The 10,794-nt window shown below is 46.1% G+C and overlaps 1 non-coding gene across 1 annotated transcript; it reads left to right on the top strand.

Moving 5' to 3' along the window:
* The first annotated feature begins 1,415 nt into the window (after positions 1-1,415).
* On the top strand, positions 1,416-1,487 carry trnag-ucc (transfer RNA glycine (anticodon UCC)). The gene has a single exon. It is a non-coding gene; the product is annotated as a tRNA-Gly (tRNA).
* The last annotated feature ends 9,307 nt before the right edge of the window (positions 1,488-10,794 follow it).

The following is a 10,794-nucleotide window of genomic DNA, read 5'->3' on the forward strand; positions in this document are numbered from 1 at the left end:
TTTTTCCTTCTTCATTATGTCTGTCTTCAGTACTTTCCCCTTCACAGGTGAGATGAGAGTGGCTGACCTCGACATCAAGACAGCTTTTGTCCGAGTGCATCGTCAAGGATCCCGAACACAACAGGAGTTAATGGGAAGCGGGGAGAAAACGCTCCGCTGGTTGGAGTCATAACCACCACAAAGGTAAGTTGTTGTTGGAGGTCAATCATCTAAGTTACAGGACATCACTGCAGGAGTTCCTCAGGGTGGACACCTCGGCCTAAACACCTTCAGCTGCTTCATCAATGACTTTCCCTCCATCATAAGGTCAGAAGTGCGGATGTTCACTGATGATGGCACAATGTTCAGCACCATTCGAAAATCCTCACACACTGAAGCAGTCCATGTCCAAATGCATCAAGACCAGGACAATATCCAGGCTTGAGTTGACAAGTGGCAAGTAACATTCGTGCCGCACAAGTGCCAGGCAAAGACCATCTCCAACAAGAGAGGATCTAGTCATTGCTCCTTGAGTCCAATGGCATTGTCATTACTGATTCTCTCATGATCAAAATCCTGGGATACCATTGACCAGAAGCTGAACTGGACTAGCCATACAAATGCAGTGGCAGCAAGACAGGTTATAGGCGAGGAACCCTGCGGCGAGTAACTCACCTGATGATTCCCCAAAGACTGTCCTCCATCTACATGGCACAAGTCAAGAGTGTGTTTGAATACTCTGCACTGGCCTGGATGAGTGCAGCAACAACACTCCAGAAGCTTGACACCATCCAGGAGAAGATAACCCGATTGACTGGCACCCTATCCACCCAACATCCCTCCACCACAAGAGTACAGTAGCAGCAGTGTTCTTCATCCAGCTGATGCGCTGTAGGAACTCACCCAGGCTCCTTGGACAGCAAATTCCAAACCCACGAACACTGCCATCTAGAAGAAGAAGGGCAGCAGATGCACAGGAACGCCGCTACTTGGGAGTTCCCCTCCAACCCTCACACCATTCTGACCTGGAAATATATCGCCGTTCCTTCACTACCTCTGGATCAATACCCTAGAAATACCCCTCCCCCCATAGCTAACGACACTGTGGGTGTACCTACACCACGTGGAATGGACAAGGCAGCTCAGCAGCACTTTCTCAAGGGCAACTAGGGATGAGATTTTATTCTCTACACATAGACAACCGTGCTTGATGCTGACCTGGTCTAAAATTCTGAATTCCCTCCCTAAACTACTCCACTTCTCCAGCTCCTTCTGATCTTTAAGATAGTATTTAAAAACTTCCGCTTTGACCAAGCTTTTGTCATCTGATCTAATATCTCCTTCTGTGGCTCAGCATCATTTTTGCTTCATTTGTAATTATAACTCTCTTGTTAAGAGTTTTGTGACTTATTGCTATGTACTTATGCTATCAGTTAGCGATGGTGGTATAGTGGTGATCATAGTTGCCTTCCAAGCAATTGACCTGGTTTCGATTCCCGGCCATCGCAGTTTCTTGGTTTTTAAACCTCCAAATCAGTAACCCCGAGCTTGAAGCTGAATTTGATCCGTTTCGGTGAGATTTTGCTCCGAACACACGGGCGGGTTTAATAGAAATATAATTATTTCCCACCTCCACTTATCTTCCATTTAAAATGTAACTCAGATGTATTCCTTCTTGATGATAATGAAGGTTGTCCCTGAGCTGCGGTGTGGAGCCGGGATAGAATTAGTCGGATTTGTAAAATTCAGCGATTCTCTGAATATTTTCACTCTGCTGCTTACAATTTCTTATTTGAATATCGATTGCTGCGCAGGGATTGTTTTATTGTTCATAAAGTGACAGACTGCTCACGCTGGGAATCTGAAATAGTAATAGAAGGTGCTGGAAAAACTCAGAAGGTCCTGCAGCATCTGTGGAGACAGGATATGGGGTTTCACATTTCAGCTTGATAGAAGATTTAACGAATAGACCCGTTATCGAAGCTTTGAAACTGCTGGAGCTACTCAGTTCTTCCAGAATTTTCCATTAGAATCATAGAATGGCTACATCACTGAAAGAGGCTATTCGAGCAGTCTAATCTGTGCTGGCCCTCTAAATGAACAATTCACCCAATGCCACTCCCCGTAACCCTGCAATGCTTTCCTATACCAGTGAGTGCGGATGGATTCTATAAATAAGTTTCTGGTACCGTCTGCGATTGTGGAATTGATTCTGTAAATATCAGTCTCTGATACTGTCTGTAATTGTGGGATTGATTCGATCAATTTCAGTCCCTGGCACTATCTGCGAGTATGGGATTGATTCTGTAAATATCAGTCTCTGATACTGTCTGTAATTGTGGGATTGATTCGATCAATTTCAGCCCCTGGCACTATCTGCGAGTGTGGAATTGATTCGATGAACATCAGTCTTTGGTACCATCGGTGGGTGTGGGATTGATTCTGTAAATATCAATCTCTGTTACTAGCTGTGGGTGTGGGATTGATTCTGTAAATATCAATCTCTGTTAAAAGCTGTGAGTGTGGAATTGATTCTGTATCTATCCGTCTCCGACTCACGAACAAGCAGCATTCGGTTTGGGACTAAATACCTCATGCGTGGTCTTCCGCTGCAAATCAGTAACTGAAATCAACATTTTCTGCAATTCACTTTGATCAGCATCTAAACATATAAACTGGTGATGGGGAAACGGTCAGAGAACAATGAAAAATCGGACTTGTCCTTTTAGGAAGCTCAATTTGGGATCATTCCCCACAGGGCATTTGCTGTTTACGATCCCATCTTCACAAAGAAATCCTGAAGAATCATAGGAGGAGTGAGGGGGCTAGCGAGTTTGCTGGGACTGTGCAATAGTTAATACTTACTCACCTCTGAAGTGAGAATTAAACGGAAAGATTTAGTTGATTTTATGATTTCAGTAGGAAAGTAGAGAACATGTCAGCGAATGGGTGAGAGAGTGCGATCGCAGCCGCAATAAAATAGGTTTAAGACGAGACTGAGGCTTTTTCAGCGAATGAGACGTTTGCAAAAGCAACCATTCTGGTCTGAGACAGGAAGGATCTAGCATGGGACTCTCGACTGTCCTATTTTCAATGCTATTGGAGAGTTTAGCAGCACACAGAAACCAAATGATTCATGCACTAGGACACCCAAACTCCTTTGCATCTCAGAGCTCTGCAATCTCTCACCGGTTGTATTAAGTGCCTCTTTTTTGTCCATCCTGTGAAAATGGACAACCTGACATTTTACTACTTTCTACTCCATTCGCCATGTCTTTGTCCAATCACGTAACATATCTAGATGCTTGCGCCCTCTTCACAACTTACTTTCCGACCTACAATTGCGTCGTACTTACTTTACAGCCTTGCCGCATGTTCAAGTCTCATTTGTCACTTTTAGAGTGTTGTGAAGGGGGTGTTATTCCCGCCGGTAATTTTTGAAAGCGATGGCAGAACGAACCACAATTTATGCAGGATTTTAAAACATGAACATTTCACCGGGTGTAATTCACCTGCCTTCTCCCCGCAACCCCGCACATTCTTAATTCTCCAATCATCATCTAATCCCCTCTTGCTCCGGGACAGGAAGTGGGAATGCAGCCTGTGTCTGGGACGGTCAGTATTAGAGGAATGGCCTGTGCACCTCGCAGACATACAAAAGTGGTCACATTAAAAATCCTTTGTGTGGTCCAGAGGCCACTCCCCCAGTATCTGCTGCTCCCAGGGGCATTTCCACTACCTGTGATGGCCGGTGCCCCTTTTCTACTTGTGATCGGGAAGTGAAGAAGTTCCAAGTGGGTCAGGAGTGAGCAGGACCGAGAATGCGAGAGGTTTGAGCCTTGGGCCCGAGCGGGGAGAGGCCGCAACGTTTTAAATTGGGCGCGGGTGAAGGGCGAGGCCGGAACCAGGTGGATCCCGAGAGAGGGAGGAGTGGCGAATGCAAACAATTATTGTGATATTGGGGAAGGGGAGGGGGGAATCAGGCCACCATGGAGACGGGGGAGGGGGTTCCAGGACAGCATGGAGACGGGGGAGGGGGAGTCAGGCCAGCACGGAGACGGGGGAGGGGGAATCAGGCCAGCATGGAGACGGGGGAGGGGGATCCAGGACGGCATGGAGACGGGGGAGGGGGAGTCAGACCAGCATGGAGACGGGGGAGGGGGATCCAGGACGGCATGGGGATAGAGGGTGGGAGGAGGGAAGCATGACCGGCATGCAGTTGTTTTTAGTGGGGGAGGCGGGTGAGAGGGGGGAAGAACTGGCTTGAAACAACTACCCTGGTTTTTTTCGGATATTCTTTAAAATAAACGGCCCGTTAACCTAATCTTTCTGCGTGTAAGGGCTGTGACATTGGGAGAATTCTCTGCTTCGTCCTCCGAATGTGATCTTTAGGGAGACGGAGCACATTCCTGCTGCAGTTTGAAACCTCCTCCACATGATGAGGCCGCTAGTAATGCAGCACTCGGCCCTGTGCTGAGTCAGCCCGTATGGTGCACCCTGGGCTAGAAATTGGACTCCCTGCTTTCGGGATGGAGAGAAAATAAAATATGACCGCAGGCCAGTCCTCACCACAAGAGGACCTCCAAAACCTCCAGCACATTCGGGAGATGATCCTCGCTACATGTTTATCTCAACCACGGAACTCTCTTCATCTGCCGCTCGTGCTTTATTCAAGAATTGTTTCAGTTTCCACCCTTTCTCAGTGCCATCCCCGCACTGGGAGATGTTTTCTTCAACTTAGTTTAGAGTGGACAAAATGTCCACTTGAGGTTTAATAATTACACCCAAATGAAAATGGTCTAGAAACATCTGCATTCCAATAGAGATCAAACAAATCTCTAGATTGGTATAGTCACCAATCCTTGTCATAAACTGTTCCCAGATCTTTTTGCTTCCCGCCACTAATTTTCAGTCTTTTCTGACCATTGCTGCCATTCTGACCATTGACCATTCTCACTCCCTCAGCAGGTTCCTATCAGGCTTTGTGCATTATTATTACAATCCCTTTCGGCCATCTGGACATCAGTGACCTTATTGCTGCCGAGCACTCGGCGTCCCCAGCAGATCCAGCCGCAGAGACCCGAAAATTATGTCTGGTTTTCTGGATCGCGGAGCTGTTGACCAGGATCGAGCCGCTGTCTGCCGTGAGCGACAAGAAGGATCGAGAGGAAGGTGGGGGCGCGCACTGTCAAATAGAAGGGGCGATGGAAGGTCTTGGGGAAAATTTTGAGATTAAGCGGTAAGAAATGTTCTTTATTTTCTCCGACTGTAACATCGAGAAGGCCGCAGTGACAGGGAAAAGTGAGGTTATTGAATAGGCCTGGGGTCATGGCGAACAACGTAGAGTGTAAAACTAGCCAGAAAACTGCTTAAAAAATCACTCTGCACAATCATTTCTTCAATACCTCCGATTAGACGTGCATGTATAGGTCAAACTCGACTATTTCATTTTTTGTAAAGATACTAATGTTTATTTTGCAACCTGAGCCAAGAGTTCGAAGGAATGTTTACAAAATCTTTCGCTATTTCCTCATTAAGTCACGATCAACACTCAAAACTAACAAAAATACAATATAAAGGCCCAGCCCCCACAAGAAGACAAACCTAAGGTCCAATAATGTTTTAGAAAATGTTTAAATGTGACTTCAAAATAGTCTGGAGGAAATGTGATGAAGCAAAGAGTTTAAGCACGCTGCCCCCGGTTCCGTCGTGCAATCTGGGTGTCTTTGGGCATTACGGTCACTCTTTTGGCATGGATGGCACACAGGTTGGTGTCCTCAAACAGGCCAACCAAGTAGGCCTCACTGGCTTCCTGAAATGCTCCAATTGCCGCACTCTGAAACCTCAGGTCAGTTTCGAAGCCCTGGGAAATTTCCCTCACCAGGCGCTGGAAGGACAGTTTACGGATAAGCAATTCGGTAGAATTCTGGTATCGGCGGATTTCTCGGAGCGCGACTGTACCTGGCCTGAAGCGATGAGATTTCTTCACTTCGCCAGTGGAGGGACATTTCCGGGCTGCCTTGGTGGCAGCTGCTTCCTGGGCGCTTTGCCGCTGGTGGATTTACAGAGGCAGATACTAATAGCTGCAATAAACAAAGAAGCCTTTTATTCAATCCTATTCATTGCGAATTGACTGATTTCGGAGACATTCAGATATTCCTTTTGCAGAGTTAAAGAAGGAGCTGAAGACCGCCCAGCTCACTGTTGATCTGCAGCTGGGCGCTGCTGATGACCGGGCTGCAGGAGCGAGCGCACAGAAGGTGAATAAGTGAAGACCAAGGTCAGTGTGCAGCCTCCTGCTGCTGGTCACCATGGCAATGGGAGTGTGCCTCCACAGAGAAAGGGAAAACAGTGTCATTCACCCGAGCCTGGGTTGGAGACTAGCCGACTGCTGCTTGCAGGGATAATGGCCAAGCTGGAGGAAGAGGAGGAGGAGGAGGAGGAACCATCTCCCACCAGGACCGTGTGAACCTCCACCAGTGGCACCGAGCAGTGCTCAGCATTAGTGAAAACCGACACTCTGTACAGTGACAGCGGAAAGGAGCCGAGTGAGGCAGCCAGAGGGAAGGAGGAAAGGTAGCTGGAGGCTGAGACTCAATGTTCAGCCCCCGGTCAAAATGAAAACTGCCACATCAGGCCAATGAGACACAGAGCCCCTCACCAGCTGCTTTCACAGCCACATTCTGCTGGACTTCACTTGGTAACAGCTGAACTTACATGGATGGGTAATGCACATGCGCAGTACAGCATCGCAGATCCAACATCACTTTATCCACCTCCATACCTACTAGAGTTCAGCTACTGAGTGTGACAGGCTGAAATGAAAGCCGTGAGACAGGAGAATGTTATCCTGTGTGTAGAGAACGATAGACCTCGGGGTCAATTGAACAGCTGGGCCAAGGTACGAGCATGTCCTCTGTGTGACAAGCTGGGTAAGAATTCTCTGTCCCATGCTGTACCCCACAAATCAGCAGCTTCCTCTACAGTGTGTGATTGCCGGGACACTGCACATTATGATGAATTGTTTGTGGCGCTAGAAAACAGATTTGTGTCAATAGAGATTCTGCCACTGAATGTAGTGAAATTCACGTGGATCATACCCGCACCACCCCCCCGCCCCCCCAACCCCCCAAACCCCCACCCCCCACCCCGCCCCCGTTCTCCGCCCCCTCCACGGCTTCTGAATTTATAGCCCTTGGATTTGTCTGGGGAGCAAGATAAAGTAATCTGCGAGTTTCCTCTTTCCATTGAAGCTGTGAATCCTGCAAAGCTCATGCGGGGCATTTTTGGTCCCTTGGAGGGCATGGACAGTGGCAATTGACAGCAGGTCTGAAGATGGAAACTGGGTGAGTGCTTGTGGAACCCTCCCTCCATTATGTGAACATAGGTCAAACTGAGAGTTCACATCATGTTCTCACCCTCGACATTCCCGAGAATATGCTCACAAGCAGTGGATCAGAGAGACTGGGGCCTACATTAATTTACTGGCCTTTTTCTCTGGTCATTTGACTGGATTAGTAATCCAGGGAGGTAAATACTCAGGGGACGCAGGTTCAAATCCAACTACGGCAACTGATAAAATTTCAAATCAGTTGAGAAATTCTGGGATATAAAACTAATTTAAATAATGCTGACCAACATTAGACTATCATCGCTTGTTGTAAAAAAACATCAGGTTCATAAATGTTCTTTAGGGATGGAAACCTACTGTCCTTACCCAGTCTGACCTGCAGAAATGTGGTTGTCTCTTAACCATTCTCATGGGATGAGGATGCCGGCCTTGTCAGGGATGTTACATCGGAGAGAATGAAGAAAGTCCTTGTTCTACCCGCTCTGTAAGGAATATAGTGGCCTGCCTAGTTAAGCCTCGAAGCTTTGAGTTATTCTTGTCTCCGGGTTGGGAATTTAAATGAGAAATAGCAGCGATCACACTTTGAATCGCTCTTTATGATGGTTCAATGTCCATCACTGAAACATTTTTAAAAATATTTTGCAAGCAGACCAGCAGTTATTCCTAGCATAATGCAGACCTCAGGGGGTAACTGCCAATCAACCACACATGAATGCCGAAATTACAAAGTTACAGGGCCCTCAAGAATCCATTTTCACACAAAGGATACCTGCTGCAGGCAGGATTGAGGAATGGGAGTGGGAAAGGAGATTTGACGCAAGTACAATTCACTCAGGAACTGAAAGCACATTGTCTAGTTTTCACATCCCATCATGTTTTAGCAGCAACACACATTTGCAGCCATCAGACTATCAGGGTCTCAAATTAATTCCCTAACTTTCAGAACCCTGGGCACGAGAAGGTGGAACTGCAACATCGTCAAATGTGTTTTGTAGCACCGGAAAAATTGGAGACTCTGAAAAATGTAGAAAAGAGAAACCTGGTTATAAGCCGCCTGGTACATGCACTCTTCACTAGTGATGTCCTGCACAACTCAAGCTGCAGGGGCGCAGCTTCTACAGCAGACGGGAGGAAGCCTTTATCCTTGAAGGTCATTGAGACAGTTAAGGATGAGTGCATATATCAACCAGTAACCAGGCATTTAAAAAGCAATTGAATGCATTGCATGTGATTCCCAGGAGCTGCTGGGTGGTGAACTAAACATTCGGTCTGGGTCCAAATGTTTCACTCAAAGAGCCTTTGTCTTGTGATTTTAATAAGCGAATGCGTTACCATCTCGGAATTCATGAGACAGCACCATCGACAGGATGGAGGGCCAGTGACGGGAGAGACAGAGCTGAACCGAATAATAAACAGCTGCTGCACAAATGCAAGACGGCGGCCCAGCAGGAGGCTGGACACAATAATGACAGGGGGCGGGGGGGATTCCCCCATCACTGCAGGGTGAACATAAATATATTCACCTTTCATTTTAACATTTGGGTATTTTTTTCCCCTCATTGGGTTCCAGGTCGGGAAATGTTTCAAGAGGAAAAATAAATCCCTATCATTATTAAAAGTCCCAAAATGGGGTCAGAAGGAGTGTTATTTTGCCAGGATTTGCCACAAAACAGATAACCTGAATTGATGACATTTTCATTGTCTCTGAACTCTCCTAGACTTTCACTGCAAGTACAGAATTTACATTTTTTCCTCAGTCGTGCGCATTATTGAGCATAGGCGTGTGCCGCGTATTCACTGACAATTCCCCATATTGGCAACTTCCCTGGAAGTTTGGTGTGAGTGTTACATCCGCGGATCTCACTGGCGGTCAGATTTTCCCATTGATAAACCGAGACACTACACAAAAGAGGAATGTTTCACGATATGAACGTGCTGATCGGAGGACAATTTAATTTCTTTCATTCAACAAATCTATCAATTTGTGGGTTATTAAGCATCATAAGTTCCTGACAGCAATTGAACAACAGCGACTTCAATCAGAAGTCTCGGAAACAACTATTGGAAGCCCCCTCCAGTCCCACATTTTGCCACTTCAGCATTTTCATTTGTTACTGAATGAAGTTAACCCCAGGTTTTTCTACTCCGTACCAAAGTTCAGTAATTCCTCGTTAGTATAGTGGTCAGTATCCCCGCCTGTCACGCGGGAGACCGGGGTTCAATTCCCCGATGGTGAGTAGGCGTAGTCCTATTATCTTTATTAAGAGGAAACACACGAAATATCTTGGGCATTGTTTTATATACAGGAAAGAGTGCAGACAAAGATTTGGTCTCAGCAACAGGGAGATTCAGGAACAGCGGTTGTTTTCAGAGATACCGGAATATTAAAGTTCCTTGAGAGGAAAGGCCCTTCACACCAACAGTCAGCCGACAGTTCCCTATGTGTCCTAACATCCGACGTTGGCTCTTTCACTTAAACTGGGCTGAAACGGAATTTCAGTGAAATCAGTGATTTGGTAGCTTGAACCCAGAACAGTTTGCTGAAAAAAGGTAATTTAAAACCGAGAGGAATCGGCCACACTCGATTTAGTAATGACTAACGAGGCAGAATTCATTAATAATCTGACAGTCAACGAGTATCTTGCAAACAGTAACTGTACCATGATAGAGTAATTTACATTATAACATCTGCCACCATTTTGTTCATTTATTAAACGTATTTTTACCTTTATTTCCATTGTTTTTGGATGGCAGCTATTCAGGATCCAGCCTTTCATCCACGCCCCCTCGCAACTTTTATTTTCTTATCCCATCGCCTCTCCCTCAGTGAACACGATGATTCTCCTAATTCCAGCTCTATTTTCTGGTATCTGCACTATCAGCAGCTCCTTGGTACAGATGTTATTTTCTCTTTTGATCTTTCATTGAGTAAAATTGGAAAGATGGTGAAGGCCATTCATATTCCTCTCTCTTCCTCCTCGCCAATCTTTCAGCTTTCTTCCTCTGTAAATCTGTTTGTCTCTTGAACTCACTCCCAACCCTCTTCAATTCCCGACACTAAACAACAGCCTAGTCCCTACATTTAACCCACTGACTATTCCTTTGCCGAGATCTTTCCTCATGATTGCAGGAGGGATTCGATACATTTTTTTGTAACCTTGAACAAGTAAGATCAACCCAAAACTATTCCCGCTGACTGGGAATCTCGGACCCAGTGCCACCGTCAAAGAGATAAAGTCAGAGTTTTTACCGAGGGAATTAGAAAAAAGAATTCTACACACCAAGTGTGCGAGAACTTCTGTACACGGTAATTTATCTGCGTCAAAAGAACATAGGACAAATTGCAGGACTGCAACCTACAATCTACTGATAATCTTGCACGACACAGGGAAGTAAAACGCTTCATCTATTGGGCCATACGACCATAGCAGCAACAATGCAACAAATATCATTATTTTTCCGCA

This window comes from Cetorhinus maximus, chromosome 16 (assembly GCF_964194155.1).
Source record: "Cetorhinus maximus chromosome 16, sCetMax3.hap1.1, whole genome shotgun sequence".
NCBI lineage: Eukaryota > Metazoa > Chordata > Chondrichthyes > Lamniformes > Cetorhinidae > Cetorhinus > Cetorhinus maximus.